This window comes from Zonotrichia leucophrys, chromosome 8 (assembly GCF_028769735.1).
Source record: "Zonotrichia leucophrys gambelii isolate GWCS_2022_RI chromosome 8, RI_Zleu_2.0, whole genome shotgun sequence".
Taxonomy (NCBI): domain Eukaryota; kingdom Metazoa; phylum Chordata; class Aves; order Passeriformes; family Passerellidae; genus Zonotrichia; species Zonotrichia leucophrys.
The window spans coordinates 11,202,877-11,225,977 of NC_088178.1; positions in this window are offsets into that span (position 1 = coordinate 11,202,877).

Below are 23,101 nucleotides of genomic sequence, written 5' to 3' on the forward strand. Positions count from 1 at the left end.
CGTCCCTGCAACTCCCTCCCACAAAAAAAACATTAACTGAATTTTTGTTCATAACATCCATCATCTTGTGATCACTTTTGCCCCCTTACTAGATGTGGTAAATTAATCTTTGCAACAACATTTGACATAAAATTTGACACCATTTTTGTAAAATAAAACAGAATTAATTTGGTCGGGTTAATGAAGCATTCTAAAATTCTCAAAAAAGATTCTTCACATTGGTGTTTTGGGCAAAAAGAAATCTCAGCCAATGTAGGAGATTCTTCATGTAAGGAAGTCCATGAAAATGTGAATGTACTGCTCTTGTTGGATTTCATATGAATACAATGCAGTGTTTTACACATGTAAATGCATGTCATCAATGTTTTCCATTAAGAGCAGATAATTATAAAAAGAAGAGCAGGTGTTGTGGCTGTGCTTAATGCCTAAAGAGTTACAGGCTTGGCAGTGAAAGGGAGGACCTTTGGCACAATGCTGAGAGTAAAACTCTGCTTTGATAAATGATTACAAGCGCACTGAAATTCACATTGCTTAAGGCATCTGTGGTTCAGCAGAATTTTTTTTAGAGCAGCATAGCAAGGGATTAAAGTAAAAGAAAGGAATTTTTATCATATGATAATAACTCTTTAGGCTTTAATGCTTATTCCATTCAGGAAAAACATTGAGTCTGATTTTTCATCTTCACTTTTCTCAGATGACTTTTGTCTTTATGTGACTGAATTGCATATTCTCCGAATAAATTCTGAATGGCTGGTTAGCAGGAAAATAAGGCAAACCTGAGCATTTTATAACCTTATATTAAGGACAAATTACTAGGATTTTTTGTGAATGCTATTTGTAGTAGCTTTTAGTAAAACCAATTGCACCATGGAAGTGTGAAAACTTTGATTAAGAATTAATCTTTTGGAGTTCAGATGGCATTAAGTTATAACTTATTACTGAAGAAACTGGCTAAATCTAATCTTCAGAATGATGATGGTTTTCTTCACAACCAAGAAAAAAATCTCAGTAGATAATTAATTAATGGTAGATTTTGAGCTTCTCTCGTTGGAAGACCAGGGTTAAAAGGTGTTTTGGAACAAAGAAAACTGCAGAACAAAATGTAGGTTTTTCTCATTTAGATTTGTCAGTTTTAAAATGGGTTTTGAAAAAGTCAACAACAACAATAGAAGTAGAATTCTCTATCAACAATAGAAGGGGTACAAGTAGGTTCAAGATTTTTGATTAGCAAACATAAATTATCAGCTGCCTTTGAAATTTCAAATAAATGCTACAATTAATAGACTAGAAATCCAGTTATGGTTTATATTTTGTTTAATTTAAAGCTGTAATTCTGTAATTCTTTTCAGCCTTCCCTTATTATTTAATTAGTGTAGTATTTTGAAACCTTTCTAGATATTGATTAAATTCTTAATTGAGATTAAACATGGGTCATAAGCTTTCTTTCTTTAGTTTTTTCCTGTTTCTCGGTGGGCTTTTGCAACTTTGTTTATTTTGTTTGGGTTTTTTGGGATTTGTTTTTATCTGCGTGTTTGGTTTGCTTTTTTAAGGAAAAAATGTTACTGAGGTCTTAGAAGGAATTTTAAAATCAAGTGAGCAGCAGCTGCCATAGTGTTAGCTGGAATAATGTGGGCAACAGGAGCAGAAAAGCAGACAGGGAAAAGTAGCACCTGCTGATGAAAAAGGCTTGACAAGTAGCAAACTGTTCATGTCACTGGAAAATAACAGAAAATAAACAAAAGCAGGCAGAGAGAGAGTCATAAATGTCAAATCATCATGATTTCACCAGGAAAAGACTTTTTTTTTCCAGTGACAACATATCACTTAGTGATGTATTTCAGGTGTCCTAGGTTTTGTCTATATTGTAAATATAACATAGCAGAAAATTATTTCAACCTGAGATAATAGTTTCTCTTTTGGATAATTTATTTCCCCAAGATGTTGTTAACAAGCGCTGCAGGAAAATGCAGCACACGGAGGGGATGAATGTAGATAGTGAAACCTGTAAGGCTGAGTCAGCCCACTGACCATTTTGAAGCCCCACTTGGGTGATGACCTTACCTGCATGCTGAATTATGAACAGGCAAACCACACCCTCACTGTCGGCTGTTCATGAAACAGCAGCACAGGGCAAGTGGGGGACTCCTGTTTTCAAGGGCTTTTAAACTTTGCCTGAACACCAAGCCACTGATGTGGAGCTTGCCTTTCTCCAAGTGATTATTTTTGCTTTCTCTTTTCGCTTTCAAGTTCAACATTACAACTGATGTAATGAAATAAAACGATGAACATAAATCATAGGCTTGATTTACAGAGTTGCTGAGGTTTCACTCAGACCTGATGAAGTGAGGAAGACAGAAATGAGACACTGGGTCACATGGTACAGACTTTCTCACACCTTTGAGCAATTTTTCAGAATCCTATCATTGGTTAGAAGAGCTACACAAATATTATTCTGATAAATAATGCTTGGGACAGGACCTTATACTGTGTTGCAGAATGCCAGTATCTTTCTGTTCAGCCTCAATCCAGTTCTAAGCAAAATGCTGCCAATACCTATGAAAGCCTATTCCTACATGTAAACAACTACTTCTTTTATTCTCATAGGTGCTTTCAAGTTCTGATGTGGTTTGGATGAGCATAAACCTTTTTTTCTTTATGGTTTACATTGGGTCTGTGGTGAAAAATGAATTCATTTTCTTATTGGATGAAGCATTCCTTGAATACTCCAAGCAATCCCTCATCTCCTCCCTCCCATGTGCTCCTGAAGGCTGTTGGGGTGTGGGATGTCTGGCACAGAGGACTGGGCATAAATTTCCCTCCAGCAGTTGAATTGGGGTGATAGCCTCTCCCTAGGCAGTGGAATGTGATATTTTAAGCATTCTAGAGGTGGCAGGAGTTGGTCCGGGTGTTGCAATTACACATAGCTCAAACTAACGAAATAAGCATTCAGGGATTTTTTTTTTTTCACAGCTTTTGAAAGAAAACAATTGTGTGCAAATGAAATCTATTGACAACGTGATTTGTTAGGCCTGAAAAGCAACAAATGAGCTATAATACCCAAAGTGCAAACCTATGCACTTAAGTAAAAACAAAAATTTCAGCAATAAGCCAGGAATTATTCAGCTGAGAAGGCCAGAGAAACAGAAGGCCCTTGGAGCATTAATTAATTGGAGATTGGCTAGGGGCCAGCTGAAGCTGCAACTGTGAAAAACACAGATGTATCAGCTGAACTTCTTTCAGCTGAGGTAAAGCCAAATCTTCTCTAGAATACCAGACATTCAAATAGTTAGGCATATTTGAAAGATATGGAACAGGTGCAGCAAAGTTTTGAGACTGATGTAAATGAGGGTCTGGAGAGTCCCTGCTGGACTGCAGGAAGGAAAGGAGGAAAAAAAATATTTTTTGGATTACAAATCTGCTTGTGAGGATTTTCTCAAGCAACAGCACAGTAGTTTCACAGACTCACAGAATGAGATATGTTGAAAAGATCTTTTGAGATCATCAAGTCCTGCCTATGACCTAACATTTCCTCATCAGCTAAACCATGGCACTGGGTGCCACGTCCAGTCTTTTTTTAAACACATCCAGGGACAGTGACTCCACCACCTCCCTGGGCAGATGATTCCATTGCCCAAGCACTCTTTCAGTGAGGAGTTTTTTTCTAATGTCTTCCCTAGCAACAGGAACCATTTGTTGGCATTATAGTGTGGAAATTAATTTCAGCTGCTTCTACTGCTTGAGCTGGGGTTGAGGGCCTGTATCTTTTCCCATCATGTGAATCCCATCAGCCAGGAGAGAAGTTCTGGCTCCATGTTAATATCTGTGCTATATCTGCTTGCAACAGATATTTGAGATCCTTGTGGAGATATTAAACAAGGGCTGAGCATAGATCAGTGATCAAACCAGAAGAATTAACCTTAGTCCAGTAATTAAACCAGAATAAAAAGGCAGAGAAGAAATAACTTCAGAAAACAAAAAAACCTCAACCAAGAATAGTCAAAGTCCAAAACAGTGTTAGTGCACTGATCAGTGTCCATTTGCACATCTATAACTATTTTAAGTTATGTATATGCTCACGTGCTAAATGCTGTCTGAAAATCTGAATTTCCTGAGCCTCTAATCTAATACACATATGAGGGATGTCATGATATGCTATATAGGAGTTTGCACTGAACAATATTCAAGTCTTTTGAGTCATGTAGACATCAAGTACTGGAATTTAAAAGTTTGTAGCACATTTGATTTTTTCTGTAATATAAAAAACCCTTAATCTTTCCTGTAAGCAGTGCAGGAAATGCCCTGTGACAGACACACTTCAGTTTTATAACAATATTCCTGTAAGCTTTATGTAAAGTGATAATTTTGAGCAGCTCCAAGTCCCAGGTTAAGTGATGTCTGGTAATTAACTCCCATCTTTGTTGGACTGTATTTGGATATATTTTTCAGAACAAGTCAAAAAGCTAGCAATGTTCTCTTCCATGGCTGTGATCAGTAAGGTATCTAAACTGTTGAAGTTAGTGCTTCAGTAGAGCAAAATAGATAATTGATTTGCTGAGCTATTAAAATGCATGGATTATGCAGTACAGTACGGATAAAGATTTGCAACTCATAGATCAAAAAAACCCTGTTGCCTTCAGAATCAAATACAGACTATAATGCATAGAAATAGTTTTCAGTAGAGCCAAGAATATCAAAGATGTTGAAAGTACAGGTTTCTATAAAGTACTTGGGACAGGGACCTTCCCCCCTCCCCAGAATTCTTTCCTTGCATTCTTTGAACAACCAAGTTCCGAAATTTAATTTTAGATCAGTGGAAATCTATTATAGATGTCAAACTGTATAGCACATTTAATCAGATAACTTTTGCAATCCTATTACAAGTTGCCTTATGCCAGATGTGTATTTTCTCTTTGAGTGAGAAGCAGAAAATGTCCATGTTGGGTGACAGACACAATGAGAGTTTCAGAGTTCAGAAGTCCCAACAGTCCTATAGCAATATTTGCTATATTCAAGTGCCTTAAACTTCAACACTCAAGTTGATTATGGAAAAAAGTCATATTACCAGGATTATTTTTTTTTTCTTTGGGGCGGGTATATCCACATAAGAAGATGGTGATAGTAGCAAATTACATAAAATCTCTAAGTGAAAAACTCGAAGCAGGTATCACTAGCCTTTGTTGCTAACCTACTGTTGGGCCTTTTCAGGAGAGAAGTGTTAGAGTTAGGAATATTAAAATTATACATTCCCATTTTCAGGGGAGAACAATGTTTTTCATTAGTTTGGAAGCCTTATTTTAATGCAGTTTTGGAGGCACCCCACACTAGAGACAGAAAGTTGTATTTCTTCCACTCCCCCAAGGTTGAGGTCAGCTGGGGGGGGCTTCAGTTCAAGCACATCCCCCCCCAAATAAGGATGGAGGTGTTGCAAATGCTTTCAACAGGCTGCCCTCAGCTCTTTCATCAAACCTAAATAAAACTTAGCTGGTGTCCCCTCCATGACTAATTGCTTGCACTCTGAATAAGACCTGAAAGTATTGGCATGCAGAAGGATGTGATGGTAATACAGTGGTGCTTCCTGCTTTACTTTGAGGTGGGTGTGGGTGTGTTTCTGCTTTTTAAAGGGTTTTGAATTTTTTTGGTTTATTTTTGAGATGTGTAGTAAAATTACCACTAGGTGATCTGTGTCATGGTACACTGGTTCTGTTATAAAATTTTTTGTAAAGAAATATTTTCTGCCATATGAGAAGAACCCAAGTCTCCCTAATGCACAGATTATCTTACATTTCACATAAGGAAGGTGCTGTGCCTAGATAGTTGCTGTGAAATTAATGTCTCATTTCCCTACAAGTGTCCTTCCATGGGCAAGCCCAAAAATGGATGTTCTTTGTTTTCCTGTAAAATAAATTTTACCTGCCTCTCCATCAAGTATCTGATTTTATCAACTTCTTTGTCTTATATAGTGCAAAACAGTGACTTTTATCTATAAACCCATGTGCTGTAGGGATTCAGGTTGTTTTGATGTCTCTTATTCTGTGTTTCCCTGTTTTTTAGAGAGCTTTTGTTTTATTTATGTGCATGCACTTGGAGGCATTTTTGAAGTAGCATATCACAGATAAAATCATAAACATTTTATAGATTGATATATTAAAACACAGTAAGTGTGTGCAAATCTAAGCTCGCTGCTTATTTTCATAATCAATCTTGATTTCTCCACTGACCCTCATTTTCTCTCAGTAATGTGTCAAGAAGGGACAGCAATTTTTTAAACCGTATGATTACTGACATGAATTACTGCCAGAATTACTAGCTATAAAAGAAATATTTATATAACTGATTGTAGAATGCTCAGTAATGCTGAGTATTGCCTTGTTGTCTTGTTTGCATTGTTTTCTTTATTACCACAATATCTTTCCATTATTAACATTATTTATATGCACTCTATTTTTATGCTATTTATAGCTAAATCAGAATATTCTCATGAAGCCCAAATTATTCTGAGGTTATAGTCTCTGTCAATGATGACTTTTTATTTATTTTTTTGTCTTTTCCATTATCTTTTTGAACAGAACAATTGAAATTACCCACTCTAATTTTGATACACTAAATCATGAGACTTCAAATTACCTAAGGTCAGAAACCTTTTTCCAGGAGGACTTGCATAGTAAATGTATCAAGAAACACGTTGTAACTCTTAAAAGGCAAAGTGATGAATAAGTTATCAAAGGAAGTTTTAACAGAAGTGGAAGTAATATATATCCCAAAGGAAGCTATTATGAGCCCATTAATATCACAAGCCAAAGTTTTACTTACTGAATATAATCTAAATTGTATTAAACTCCCCAACCATCAAGGGAAATAGTCAGTTTCTGTGGTCTTGTGGTTGATTCATTCCTTTGATTTCTTCCAATATCTTTCTTCCTCCCCTCTCTGTTCACATGAACAGTTCAAATTCAATTAAATAAACCACAGTGATTTGGACAGTCATTGTTCAGAGCAGGGTGATGTTCCTTGATGCTTGTGAATAATGGAGAAAATTTCCTTGATTATCCAAACACGATAGCTCCAAACCTGAGGGAACTGGGGCTTGAGCCATACAGTGCTCTGTGTGCAGTGCTCTTTCAGACCCTCTGAGCACAGGTTTTGGATGCACCTGCACAAAAGGCTGGGGACAGCATGGCCTGAAGCAGCTGCTGCTCAGCTTTGCTGCAGTTGGTATTCCCAAGCTGGAGGTGTGCTTGGGCAACTGGGAAAAACACCCAGCAGACCTTACCTACACAGAAGCAGGAAATGGTGGTTTAAGGGGTGATTTCTCACCTACACAGGAGCAGGAAATGGTGATTGAAGGGTGATTTCTCTATGGTGCAAACCATCTGTAAATGCTGAGTACTGAGTGCTGTGGGTGTCTGTCAGGGAGAAGAGGAAGCCTGGCTGATGTGTGCAGGGGCTGGTGAGGCTCTGTGTGTCCGTGCCCTCTTACCAAGCCCCCCTGAGGGCATCCCTGTCCCTTTGGTGCCCCTTTGGGGTGAGGCTGGCCCCAGCCCAGGGCACTGCCTGAACCAGCAGTGGTGATGAGCAGGGCTGTGGTCAGAGCACCCTTTTCTTCACAGCCTCCCAGATCGAGGGCCTGCTCCTGCAGCACCTCCAGAGCCTCTGCTAGGCCAAGGGTGCTCTTATAGCCCTGTGTGGGATTCACATTCTCTGAACCTGAGAGAAGCAGAGAAAAGAATGATCGAAACAATTCTTATCTCATTTGCTGTGCCTGTGTTGTGCCGAAGTAGAATGCAATAGGAGATTGTTTACCCAGAGTGATGGTGTTTTGTTTCCTTGGCCTATCAGGGCCAAGCACGTGTCCAGACTGTCAGTCAGCAGTCACAAGATTTGGTTACATGCTTGTGCAGTTTCCATTTAGATGTAGTGTAATATAGTATAGAATAATATAGAAAAATAATTAATTAGCCTTCTGATATCAATGGAGACCTCCTCGGCATTCCCTCTGGATGTTGGGGTTGCCTGCTTTGCTACAGCCCTGCAAGCCAGGGCTGCCTGGTTGGGGGTGGCTGATGGTGGCTGTGCTGGTGGCACAGCTGGCCCCAGTCCCTTCCCGCATGAGCTGCCCCATCCACTACCCCGTGGTCAATAGTGCAGCTTCACCACTGTTCCTGTGCTAACACTCCTTGTGCCATTCCCACAGCATCTCCTGGCTGGTGGTGGCTGTGCCCTGGCAGCTAGATGATGCCACAGCTCAGAACGACTCTGTTGCTGCTCTTCCCTTTCCCTTTCCCCGTCCCCTGCCTTCCCACAGCTGTTTTCTCAGCATCTGCCCCGTGTGAGTACAGCCCTGCTACAGGTGGTCTTATGGCATGTGGCCTTTCTTTCTCATCCATTTTGATGGGGAGGTTAGCTCATCCTCTAGTCCTAAATGCATTCCCAGAATAGATACTGTGCTACAGATAACTACTAACAGCATGGATTTCACCTCAAAATAGCTGACTGTCTGTTCTCACCAAACCACAAAAAGGCATGCTGTTTGAGGACAAGATTTCTTTCTGTTTGGGAGAGAGAGATGTAGTTCTGGTATATTTAAGGAAAATGTCTAGGTCAAAGAAAAAGAAGTTCGTCTTTGGACTGAACTGTCACCAGAAGGCAGGACTGCATGTCTGCACTTCCCTCTGCCGGGGGGTTAAAAGTTCTGGCACATTGCACAAATTTGCTTCTAAAGCAGGTCTCCTATAGTCTTTTCACACAGGATTTTTTTTGTAAGAAAATTATGTTAGGTAACTTGAGCATGCTAAAATTCCTCATGGCATGTGAATACATTCTTTCCATTATTTCTTATTTATATGTTGTTTGTGTGTGCTTTATGTGCAAAGCACACCAGCTACTGAAGGTTTCCACTCTCTCGTCCTCCTCCTGCTGGGAGCTGAGTCAGAGAATGGGCTCACTGGGGGAATGTCACAGAGTTCAGCAGTCCCCATCTGATCAGTACCAAATATCTTTCACTCACAGCTTGCCTTTTATTAAAAAAGGATGAGCATGGACTAAATATGAAGCAAAGAAATTTGAACCTTTATGCCTTGCTCAGGCCAACTCCAAGCACCCAGGAGGTATCTTGGGGTAGCAGATAATGATCACTAAATTGCGTTATCACTTAGCAGGGAAGCAAGTTTATGCCATTTCTCCCCAGTGAGGGAAGGTTTGAAGTTACTTGTTTTTTTCATCATACAGAGCCAAATATGGGCCATATATTTTATGTTACTAGTTTTTAAACCAATTCCATCTGAAATAGTTATAAGAGTCTAAATTATATTATGGTTGGCCATTAGCCCCACTTCCCCTTTCCTGCTCACCAAATTAAAGCATTATCCTAAGATACATAAGAAAAAAATCAATTAAATAGGATGAACTGTGAGATAATCCCACCTCTACAATGGAAAAAATAAAGCTGAGCACTGAGACAGTTTTGTAACAATTTTGTAACTCAGTCAAAAGCTTTTGAAGGATTCTACTTTCTTATTTATTCGTTCTGTTATGGCTTTTTAGATGGTGCATTCCACAATCGATTGTACACTACATACCAAACAGCCAAGCATCCCTAGTAGGTACTTATTATGTATGCTCTTCACATTTTCTGGCAGCTTCAGTTCTATGACTCATTTTATCATGAGCTTCCACTTTGATGGCCTTTAAACTATCTATCCATGGCTGTTAAAATGACTGCAGAGTTTGAAATTCTTTCCTGGCACAACTTAATTCTATAACCCAATTAAATCAGATGGTGTGAGCTGTTTCTCAAGCATTTTTGCTTGTATTGCTTACTGCTCTACCATCAGCTTTTCAAATCCTAGAGTTTGAGGAGTGCTAAAGTTTCTGTTTCCTTTGTTATTATGGAATGCAGCTGAAGCCACTTTGTTATGGGTGTTTTTGATAAGCATTAAATGGTTAATAGACTTAAAATAGAGTTTTTATTTTGTTCATGAAAAACATTGAACGTATTTTGGAATATGCATCAGATTCTTATGAGCATGGCTAGATTAGATTAACATACCCTCTGGGTCAGATATGGGCTCTGAAATGCCTGTTTATATTTGCTGTTGCTTTTCCAGAGAGAATCCTGAGCATAACTTTTGCTTGCTGCGTGTCTGTGTAGAATAGGAGCGTACAGTGTGACATTATTCTGTGTTGGTAGAGTAGAAGATGGCATTCCTCTCTCTAGTTTACATTAAAATGGTCATGCTAAGCACAGTGACCATCTCCCTGTGCTGCAGGGACACCCTGATTCCATTCTGCTTTGGTTCCTGTGTGGGAATCTGCTGCTGGGAGCATCCAGACAGGTGTGCCCACATGTGCTCGTTCTGCATTCCAGCTGCAGATCTCCAGCTGTGGGATCCCAGGGAGGCAGGAGGAGATGGAGTTTAGTTTATTGGTTAACCTGCTTTCACATTTGCCCCAGTGTACCCTTTGCCATTCCCTTCACAACAGGGAGCAACATCTGTGCTCCCTCATTTTCTGCTGCTTCATCTCCTATCTATCCTGGGTACCTCCAAGATGAGTGGTGTTCTGAAGGGCTTCTGAGCCACAGATTTATTCAGTCTTTGATCTAGACACTAGGAGAAATAACTTTGACATAATTTTGAGAATTGTTCTTCATATATTTTGATAACCTCAAACAATGTGTATTTTGGTACTAAGAGAAGTTGCAAATGTACATGATGGTTCTGAGAGAGCATCAATCCATGATTGGCACTAACTCCTTTTTTTTCCTCCTAGAAGTGGGTAGTGACACCAAGTTAACTTATACCAGCTGCAAAAAGGAGCTAGTGTCAGGCCAAAGTGTCATTATCAATAATCCCAGGCTCTCATACATTTATTTGAAGCACAGCTTCTTCTTGTTCAGTCATTAGTGCTAAGGAAAATGAGTGGTGGAATACTTGTCTTCCTTGGTTGTGCTTGAGTATCATCCCAGATTATAGAACTTTAAACTCTTCAGGAGTTATGGTGTTCAACCATCAGGAACAGAGGAGTTTTTAATTGACAATATTGGACAAAATCACAGTGCTGAAGAGAGATTTGAGGGATGTCATCCTTCACTAGTATTTTCCATTAGTTCAGTTTCTAATGTGTAACACTTATTTGAAGAGCTACTAATGAAATACAAGTGCAGAGGCCAGATTGTCACCTTATTCTCCTGCTGAGTTCATGACATTCAGAGGAATCAGGATGTGTTTGTATTTCTATGCTTCCAGACTTGAATTTATATAAGATAAACCATTTAGCAGTCAACTCAATTTATGTAACAAACAAAATTTTCTGAAATAAAATCAGCCTTAGGCTAAAAGCTTTTTTTTTTCTTTTTGGTAAAATGAAGTTAAAAGAATTTATTATCAAGACTCCATCAAAGATGACTTAAGAACAGGAACAGAACATTTGGAATAACAGAGGATGTACCTGTAGTTTTAAATGTAAAGCATATTTTATAATTAAAACCAGAGAAGCCTGTAGGAGGTAAAATACTGGTTATTTAAAAATGATCACATAATCTTATTTTGAAACATCTATATGCTTAGGATTTTTAGATAGAAAGGGTTTGTGGAGTTTTTCATTAACAAACAAGGAATTTGTATGTATTCTGTCAGTTAGCATTAATCAGGGGCACCCAAATAATTCTCCTTTTGTATTCAGGGAATCTCATGGAGTATAAACCACCAAAGACATTTTTACAAAGGGGAAATGCAAAAATATCTTTTTACAGACCTGAACATTTAAAGTGAGAATGCTGCATTAGGTGCTTATGGTGCATAGCCAATAGTGGAATTTAAGGTACAGTTTTCTTGTGATCCGAAAAGCTGGTGATATATGGCAATTATTTTTTCGGTTATTCCAATTGCAAGTAAATAGAATATTATAAATGCAAGAAATAAACACTAGTCATTTATGAAATTATCTATTTGAAAATCAGTTTGTTGTGTACTTAATACATTTTAAGTACAAGTGCATAAATTCTGTGAGTAAATGAAGCAAGGCAATTTTATTGTCTCCTTAAGGCTAATATGAGCCACTGGAAATAGTGAAGTCTTTGGTCACACTTTGTGCAAATAAATGTATAAAATATAATCTCCTAAATATGTATGAGTAACATAGTGCATTGCTTGATAGGATGCTGAACATAAAGATGTCAAAGAACAGCTCAGTCTAACAGAGAAATAACTAAAAATTACAAGAAAGCATTAGTGCCAAAAATACAGCTTGGGCCTTCTATGGGCTTTTAAAGAGACAGGAGTTTTTAATGTTCCTTTGAGCACTTGTGCAAAAAGGCAACAGTTATGGCACAAGCAAGTCTGGCAGGTGCCTTATCTAAACCCAGCTCCTGACTGCTCCCTGCCAGGCTCTTGGGCCTCGGTGTCCCCGCTTTGGGCCTCGGTGTCCCATCGCCATTTGCCACGCTGAGCTTCCAGCCTTGCACTCCTAGATGCACGTGGGGACTTGAATAAACAGTGAACTATTATTTATGCAGTAGTAAATCTGGAGGCTTAAATTCGAGGTCCATGGTTTTGGGTGAGTCTGAGCAGAGGATGGGGACAAGAATGTGGTGCAGTCCTGTGCGCAGGGACCTGAGAAGAATCTTTACCTCAGGGCTGCCAGGTATTTCAGTGTTATAGCCTTTTCCTCCTGTTGCATTGAAAACTGTTCATAAGGAAATTATGATGTTATTTTATAAGTATTAGGACAGATAATATGTTAGAATTTTGGTTGTAATAAAATTATTATTCATCTAAAATGAATATATTTTTTCTTCCTGGTTTAATTAAAAGCCCACTATACAGGACTGCTAGTTACCCTACAATTAAATTCCTTTCAGTTTGATCTCTCTCATTTGGGGACTTCTTATCCAAACTCCAGATTTCTGTATGCCTTCAGAATACATTTAATACTAAATATAGAACAAGGTCATGATCAGACTTGGCTAGTCTTTAACATTTTCAAAAAGATTTTTCAGAAGGCTGAAATTGTTAGATGTAGCTTGATAATTCTGCTTTTTCTCTGAGATGAATAAAGCTAGCTCTTCAAAAGCATGACACAATCTAATCTTTTGATGTCCCTTAACTCCAAAGAAAATGAAATCTTTCCGGAGGGAGGTCCAAAGAAACTCCAGAAAGAATTTGGAAGACCTTTGAAAATGATAACCAGCTGGTCATGAAGCAGCAGGCTGCTACTACATGAAAGTGTTGCAAAGCTAATAATAACCTGGAAATAATGGCTAGTGAGCTTATGCTTTCAGAATATCTGGCTGAGTACATCCCCTTCATCTGATACCCAAGTATTTCAGCTCAGAGACCACCTGTGCAAATCATCTGGAATGGGAGGTATAGAGACTCACCATGTAGCGTGTTCTTCACACTAAATAACCCCAGCTACCACATCTTTGGGTCAATGTCTTTGACATACAATATATAAGACTATGTTGTTCTTGTTTAAAAAGAACTCCATGCATACACACAGGAAGATACTTCTCTCTTTTCTCTAAAAGATAAAAAGATAAATAAAATTACTTACAGAATGACATTTTGACTGTGTATGCTTAGAAAATTGTATGCTTTATTTAAATGTCTGCTCTAGTGGTACTTTGGCTCAGACAGGACACACATGTGTGGGAAGTTGTATTTAAGACCTCAAAGCTTACATCAGTGCTGAATAATTCAATATTTGTTGCATTACCCATGTGAAATAGGTTACTGCTAAATGTTATTCCATAGACTGGCTCTTCCAGCCTCAGAGAGATGTAGTTTATGTGTGCAGATGTTCTTTTGGACTGGATATATCATCTCTAACGTGTTTTGGGCTGTCTTCTGAAGAGCATGCCTCGGTTTGAAACCAGAGATATTGGGTGATGTGTCAGAAATGAGCCTCTTACCAGATCCTAAGCAAGGTCTCATCCCAGAAAGCAGGAGAGGATGAGGGAACAATATATTACAATTTACAGCTCTGCAAACAGCACAAGCTGTGTTATGTGGGTGCTTTGAATGACAGGCAATGTCCTTGTCAAGGGGCCAGAAGTCTTGGCTTCAACATCTCAGCTCTTTCACTGTATAAACAGTGGCACACAAGCTGCTGGGCTGAGTGCTTGAAAACTAAACAGGTATTGTGGTAAATTTAAGTTGTAAGGAGAAAAGGTTTCTTGGTGTGACTACTCAGCACTGAGAAAATGCAAGCAGACTAGCATGCATTGTAAAATGCTTTGAAATAACCAAGTGAATAATAAATGGCCAAGGAACTAAAGTGAACTTCTACCTGCAAGAATGTTGTAGCAAGGTGGAGGTTGGGCTCTTCTCCTAGGAAGGAGGAGACAGGACAAGAGGGAATAGCCTCGAGCTGTGCCAGGGGAGGCTCAGGTTGGATATCAGAAAGAATTTCTTCAGTGAAAGTTGGTTCATCATTGGAATGGACTGCCAAGGGAGGTGGTGGGGTCACCATCCCTGGAAGTGTTTGAGAAACAGCTGGACCAGAGTGCCGTGGGCTGGCTGACAAAGTGGCCAAGCCTTTCTCTCCAAGTGAGTGACAAAGCCTTTCTCTCAAAGGTTGGACTTGATCTTGGAGGTCTTTTCCAACCTTGATTATTCTATGATTTTGATAAACAAATAGATCTGTTTGAAGGGAAATGAATATATGTAAAGCAATTTAACCACTCAAATGAAAGTTAACAGTGTGGAACAGGAACACAAGGACTGCTTTGTTAACTTTGCATGGCCTCTTACTTTATCCTTTCTTTTGAAAAGCAAAAGTGGTCAGACCTCCTTTTATAATACGATATCCGTAAATACAAGGAAGTTTTTTTTAGCAGTATTGAATGGCTGTGAAATCCATCACTGTTGAATTAGAAGAGCTACAAGTAATCAGTGTAAGGATCACTAATCTTGCTTTCAGAACAGTAAAGGGAAGTGTTTTGACATATGCAATTGTATAAATTGTCAGTGTTACTAGGGGAATTAAAACATGGTGGGAAATATGTTTAGTCACTGTGCCAATGCTCTGGCAGGAGGAAGATAGAATTGTTTTTAGAAATATTTATTTCTTCCATAAATATGAGAAAACATTAATTGAGGTTTCACCGAATTGAACTCAGGTTTACCATGTGTATTTTCTATATTTACCAATGTAAAAGCAGAAATGTAAGATGGAGGTGGCAGAAAGCCAGACAGGAATGAAGCTGCAAAAAATTTGAGAAAAGCATTAGGATTAAGCAGCTTTAATTATAGCAGTATTTCCTTTGTTCCACTAGGATCCTTAATCAAAACAAAACACTTTTTTCCCTTGATCCTTCATTGTTATTGCATGCACACATATATGTGCAACAGTTAATTAGTGTAAAAGCACAGAGCTTGTGTTCTCCCTGTCTAATCTTTGATTTTGATTAATGAAGAATATAAAATAATGTCCCTGTTAAAGCAGCAAACATCTTTATATTCAAAGCAAAATCAAAGTTGCATGTATGTGCTTTAGAGCACATCTTCAATGTCTTCTCTTTGAGAAGCAATCCCTCTGAAACAAAGTTTTTACCAGCTTGGAATGTACTCTGGCAACAAAAGCTTGAAAGAAATGCTTCTGGACTTCAGTAAGGCTTTTGATATGCTATCACCTGGGAAATCATGCACATGGAATAAAATGAGGACCAGGAGGAAAAATCTAATGTGACCAAAGAGGAGATGATGGAGGTATATGGAGGGGTGCTTTCCAAAGTGAATGAGTTCCCTAAAGATCTGTATTGGAACGGTCCAAAGAAGTAATAAAATAGTTTGGTGAGGAAACTGCCTGGGGGAAAAAAGCAAGCTGGAAAGCTTTGTTAAGATAATACACATATTAGAAATAACACTAGTAATTAATGGACTTCCAAGGTTAAATCACAAGCTTTTCAACTGTGCAACAGAGTGCTCTACAGACTGGAGGTTCTCATGGTTTGATGATGAGTAGTTTATCTGAATGAATATTTATGCATCCCAGACAATTTGGAATCATGAGTGTGCCAAGGGCTTGAACGAGCACACTGTGGCCTTATTGTGTGTCTGACAATGTGGTGTGGGTAGGTGAGTGTGGAATTAGAGCTGTCCACATCCAAAGCACACTTCAGCTCTTACCTGAAGCAGTGTATTGAGCTCCTGAGCACTGGATTAGGCATGCAGGGGTAGGAGCTGTGTGCCCAACAGGGGCTGCAGCAGTGCTGGCAGGGCTGGGGCTCCCTGGGGAGCTGATGGGCACAGAGCAGTGCAGCCCTGGCAGCTCAGTCTTTGGCTGTGCATTGTGTTTGCTGGGAATGTCCCAATTAAGGCAGAATGATGCATCTGGCTCCATGTTCTCAGAAGGCTAACTTATTACTTTATAATACTATATTATATTGAAGAATACTATACAAAACTATACTAAAGAATACAGAAAGGATACTTACTAAATGCTAGAAAGATAATAAGGAAAACTAGTGACTCTTTCCAGTCTCTACACAGCTTGGCAACAATTGCCAAAGAGTCAAAACGACTTGCCCCAGAATCCAGTCAGACAATCACCTTTAGGTAAACAATCTCCAAACACATTCCACATGAGCAAAACAGAGGAGAAGCAAATGAGATAAGAATTATTTTCCTTTTCTCTGACACTTCTCAGCTTCCTGGGAGAAAAATCCTGGGCTATGGAATTTTTTCAGAGAATGTGAATGCCACAGCTGTGCAGTGCCCTGTCCCAGCAGTTACACACAGGCAGTGCTTTAACTTACTCTCCAAAGTGAAGGGCAAAGTCAAGATGTTACTGACTAGCAGGGTAACTGACCAGCTTTGTTTCAAAACTTAGCTTCTGATAGATTCTTGTTCTGAGGTTTAGTGTTCTGCTGTGGAGGTAACTCAAGGTTGTCCTCCCTCTTTTTTCTGCCTCTAGAAGGGGCTCTATTGCCCCAAACCCCAGCCCATTCTCCATGCTGTATGGACTGGTTTTTGCCACTCCAGTGTCTGTACAGAGGGATCAGACAGTGAAAGTGTCCTGTCAGACACATCTGAGCTCTGCTCTGTCTGAAATATATTCCGCTCAGCTCAATGTTTTACCTAAAGAGGGTTAAATAAAAAGAACTATTTGATATTGCATTTATATTAATGAGTGGCTTGGTGTTTGAATAAGCAGGGCAGCACATCCTTGTTTCAGATGATTTTAGTTGCAGTTTTGGTTAGCATCGCTTATTCGCTTATCTGCTGGTGCAGTGCTCTTTCACCTTTCACGATTGAATCTGTCATGCCCATTAACTGTCCCTTGATACAGTTTTGTGTGTCATAAAGAGCCTTGAAACTGAATTTAATGTACTTGAGGATAATCTCGATTCTTTCAACCCCCTTGTGTGCAATTTAAGGAAACAATAGTATCTGTTAAAAATTTAGAGGAGAAAAGCAGTGGATTTACAATCCCTGGGAGGAGGTTGTAAACTCTTACTGGGGTGCTTATAAAAGGACATTATCACATTTGAAAAGCAGAGGCAGTAGAAAACAACTGTCAGAGCTGTAACCTTCAGGCTGCCTTTTCTCCTTGAGGAAACCAGTTTTGTATAACCTATGTTTTTTTACGCAAGAAACTGCTTTTTCTTTCTTGTTTGACTTTTTAAAATTATCATTTCAGATGTGGTGGTGGTGCAGTAGAGAAAGCACTAATAGCTTTGCAAATGGTAATCCTAACCCTGCACAGATTGGCACCGAGTGATAGTGAGTTTTTGATAGCTAGAGAGAGAGAACTAGAAATGCTTTTAACAGCATGGGAATGCTTTATGGTTTTAGGCTAGGATAGTTGAATATGTGTGAGCCTCAGTTAGTGCTGCCATGGCTGGAAGGCAGCATAATTGCATTGCATAGCCTTTCCTAAGATAAATTAATTGTCAATCTCCAGCAAGTTTTTGCTGGCCTCGCTTCTGCAATGCAAAAAGGGAAATCATCACACTTCCCATTTTGTTTTGGTGACATTAGAAGAAAAACTAAACAGGAATGAGACAGGAAGACTGAGCCTTTTTAGTGATGTGGCTTGTTCAGGCTGTGAGTGATGGTAATCAGGCCCAAATCAAGCACCAGAGGGGGGGTGAGGGTTGGTAGAAATATACTATCTATAATAAATAGAGAGAACTGTTACCAATATTGATGCAAAATAGATTCTTTTGAAGGACAGAAATAACCCTCATCTATGTACCTACCTGTTTCCACTCTTTATTGGCCATTATTCTCCTTTTTGTCTGGGCAGCTTAACTACTCACTTTTAGGCATTCAAGTAATTGCCATTATGGAGTATTTTATGCTTTGTTACCAAAATATATTGGAAAGATAGCTGACAGTAAATAGAGGGTAATAGTGAGGATAATCAGGTGTAATTGAAATCCATCTCTGCTACAATATTAAGAAAGAAAGTAGTTGTAGCTTCAAAAATGTTAGGAGCAGTAGAGCTGTCTGTGATTCCAATTTAGAAAACAAAAAGGATTCTATGAAAAATAATTTTTTTTAATTGCTTTTGTTGTAGAGTAGTAGTAAATAACATGAAATGTGTATATAGTTACTAACTGAAAATTAAAGAATACAAACATTTACCAATAAAAGCTTTGTTTTACTTATAATTATACAGAGAAATAATAAAGAGTGTCTGCTCAGATACCTCATTATCTGCATGATATGGCATCATTAAATTATTTGACTAAAACAGTCAATGTGACAACAGAAAGAATTCTCATTAGTACCCTTCTGTCATATTTAGGAAGAATCCTCAGATTAAAAATTTTATATGTGAGCCAGAAAAGGATTGTACTCTCACCAGTAATTAAAATATCTCTTCAGGTTTTCTGGTCTACTAATGGTCTAACATTGAAATTCCAGCTGTGTGAAAGGCTTGTATCACTTTGTAACTCTGACTTGAAAGAGATGAACATTTTTAATGTTCAAAAAATAATAGGCTTTCACTGAAGAAGCCATTAAGTACCTTTCTTCTGTATGTTTTTCCCCCTAGTGTTTCAGTTCTTTCTAATCCTCAATTCTGTAAAAGTTAATACTGTCTATTAGTTTAATTTACATCAGATAAAGGGTGGCTTTCCTAAAGCAAAGCTTCGTGTGTACCTGAAGGTATTACTTGAAGTATACAACCCCTCCTGTACCTGAGATGAAATGTCTTTAATTGACACTCACAAACATTTATGTTCATCAGAAGATTCTCATTAAAAATTTAGTCTACTTAAAATCAAAGAAAATATAAACATTTAGACGTCAGTAAATGTTTGTGATTGACTTTCTGATAGAGAAAATTTACTGTGCTAGATATATGAATTAATCCTTTTCCAAGAGAATTGACCCCTCTTTTATTTTGAATTGTTGGCAAAAGGATTTTTAAAAATCATTTGTTGTATTCCTCCAACTTTTTGGTGGTTGCGTAGAATGGCAGAATCACCTCCCTTGTGCTGCTGGCCCCAAGTCCTTTTCTGCAGCCCAGCATAGCACAGGCTTGGATTTCTGGGCTGCAGGAAGAGATTCTTGGCCTTGCTGAGCTTCTTGTGCTGCTGCTTCTCATTGCTGATCAGCTTTGGTCTAACTCCAGGGCACCTGACCTCTCCTGGAACAAGTATCCTCTGCTTTCTTCATCTGCGCCACCTTTGTAGCAAGGCTCGGCAATATTTCCCGTAACATAATTTCTAACAACTCAGAGCTTTTCAAACTATAGGAATCTGTAGACTGATACTTTAATTTTTTTTTTTTTTGAAATCTACTTAAAATAAAAATTGCTTTGGTAATCCTCATGTTCTTATCTGTAGAAGCTGTATCTTACTTGTAGGGGAGATGCAGCCAGTTCAGATCAGTTTCCCAAAACATATAGTTGCACATTAAGTTTCCTCTCTGGATTTGTGTGAATAATTCCAGATGCACTGCATTTATGCACTGAATGTGTAAGACAGTCTTCCAGAGAATACTGATTGCTACACCTTAGAAACATCTTAAGGACTGAACTGGAATAATAAGGATAAAGATGATATCTAGTAAGTGTCACACTTTTTTAATTGTATTTGATCACTAAAGAATTATCATAGAGAAAAGCTGCAAATAAAATTAACAGGCAGTATCCATTTTTCTTTTTAGATGGAGACATTGGAAAGTTTTTTCTGCAATTTTGCTTTTATTGTATGGCATAAAGAGGCTCTTCAGTAAGAAAGAATGTATTATTATGCATTCAAGTATCCCTTTTGACAGAAACAGCTGAAGCTTGACATATATGTGTTCTTGAAACATGATCATGCACAGTAAGGCTCTCTGCTGGCATACCTGCAACACTGAGGGTTGCTGCAAGTAATTCCATTTTTCAGTATGATGAACCCTCTATTCTGATCCTCAGAATCCTCTATTCTGAGCATGTATTATACATAAAGAAGAATCAGTTTGGTTGTAAAGATGTCTGAATCTTAACACAAATGCACAGTAAAAATGGTTACCCCAGGTAACGAGTCAATAACAGCCGGAGCCATTTTATATCTTTATTAATATATTTTCTATTTTTAGAATATTTAAAAATTGTCTTTTGAGGTACTGATATTTTCAAAAAGCTTTCACTCTCTAACTATATAGTTGAGACAGACTCAAAGAAGGACACTGACCTGGACACCAGACCTGCAGTGATGTCTAAATCTCAATCCTGTAAATATCTTCAGATTAGCTGTAAAGTGAACTCACTAAAAATCCTGGATCTGAGCTCATTATGCTTTGGAGACAGTTGAAATTGAAGAGGTTTTTATTGTGCCTTTAGTTTATGACTCCTGATCTTTTATTTCATAATGTTATTTTTATTAAAAATCTGAATCATTCACAAAGTGATAAGTATCCCTTACACAAACAGGCTGCATGAGTGACTTCCTCTAATAAGATTGATGTGGGAATATGTATCATGATCTATGCCCTTAAACTGCAGTATTTCCCACATTTATATGAGATATGACTAATTAGCTGTATTTGAGCAGTTGAAAGTGCAGGCACAAGTAGATATTTTATAGTGGAAAAGAATTAAAATGTATTTTACTTCACAGGGTTTTCTTATAAGAAGAGCTGAAATAACTGTAACCTATGCCACTTTTGTTTGCATTCCATACCTATAAGTATGGATAGTATAAGTTTTTTAGGAGAGATGTGGCTGGACTGGAATAATGGTTCCTTATTCTGGTGAATGAATATGGTTTTCTTCAGATAGTTTCATGATTGTGCATCTATTTAAAGACAAAACCTTAAAAGACCTTTAATAGGAGTGAGTAACACACACTCATCAATGAAGTGACCCTTCCTTGTGTCTGAACACAGCTACCATTGTCAGGGCCTTTTTCTATCAAAAATTATCTATCTTTTAAAGAATAATGACTGGGGTTTTTTTCTTTTAATGTGTGTATTCTGCCCTATCTGTATAGACAGTGAAAAACAATGGACGCGATCTAGAATTGAAATCAAACTTCAACTCATTGAAAAAAATATTATATCCACAATCTCTAAAACTGTGGTTTAGTTTTCATAACAAAATATAGGATATTTCTTCCTTACCACTGGATTCCTTGATATACTTCACACATAGTTTACTATACCTGGTGGCATACCTTGACTCCCATGGGATATTGTGGTTCAGACTGAGCTTTTGTCATCTCAGATATCCAGAGCCACTGTCTTCTCCATCTCCTTGTCTTTAATACCTTCCCTTGTGAAGTGTCAATTGTTCTGACTTATTTGACATGTTATTCTAAATACTTTTTCTTCTTTTATTCCATTATTTTCATCACCACTGTATTATATCCCTCCGGGGAACACCTGATGCTTCGGGCACAGTGCTTTGCATGTGAATTAGACTATTCTGTTCTGTGTGAATTTTTGTAATGTGTTTATTACCTCAGGTTCTGGGCACCTCCCAGTGGTACATTAAGTAACCAAATCTGTCACAGCTTATTTGCTTCCTTATACTCTCCTTAGACTTGCAGGGGAATATTTTCCTTTGCTATGGTTTTCTGTTGCTATTTCTGAAATATGAGACATGTTTACTTGTGCTACAGAGAGAGATGAAATAATTGTCTCTTGCACTTGGGGCAGAAGCGTTGAGTTCTTGGATCCCAGGGATATTCATCCCAAAGTCAATTCCCAAATAAATAGGAGTCTCTGCCCAGCTTTCACAAAGGTAGAGATGTGACTTTTTTAGTAAAAGGGTAATGATTACCACAAATGGAAATATAGAAATAGTAATTGAAATACTAATGGAAATATTATAGAAATAATACAGAAATAGCTCTTGGCTACTCAGAGAGTGCTTTTAACCATACAGTTCAAGTAAGATTTTACTGATGGTCCTTAAGAAAATAAAAAGGCCAGATTTCTAACTTGCCATGTAGTAGTGTGTCTAAAAATGTTTCCTGGATGTCAAATCTAATTTCTGTTATAGATAATGTAGTCAACAATATTGGTGAGAAAAAGGGATGAGTTTTGTTTCTTAGTACACATTTTTCTTTTATTGACTTCTCTAACAAATTTAGTAGTAGGGATTATTTTTTGTAAATGCAATTATATATGCAAGTTGCAGTTTATTTGGTGAATTTTATTCAGATGTACTACGTTGGCTTCAATATTGTCATATATTTTTATGCAGTGGTATCATCAAACATGACATCCTCAAAATGGGAATTGCCTAGAACAAAACCACAGATGAATTCTAGAAACTATTTATTTTTTTTAAGAACACGAGGCATTATTTGGTTTACAGATTTTTGAGTTAAAATATTATGAGGGTACCAATCGATTCATAGCTCTCAGAGGATTGAGTCAGAACTGGGTTTGCAATTCTTATCTGATAAGGACTGTTGATGCTATCATCTCTCTCCATCCCCTGAATAGTGAACAGGAAGGCTCTTCCTGCTCAGCAAGGCTTATTTCTGTTAGATTGGCTTCTAAACCAACCTAATGCAGGTCACAAAGTGTAGTAAATTGGCAGCTGCTCTAACTGATGAAAAAAATAATTGCAGTGTGAGGCAGGGGAAGTTCTAAACTAATTTTTCCTTAGCAGAAAATAGGTATTATCAAATGCAGAGAAAGCTATGTTAAAG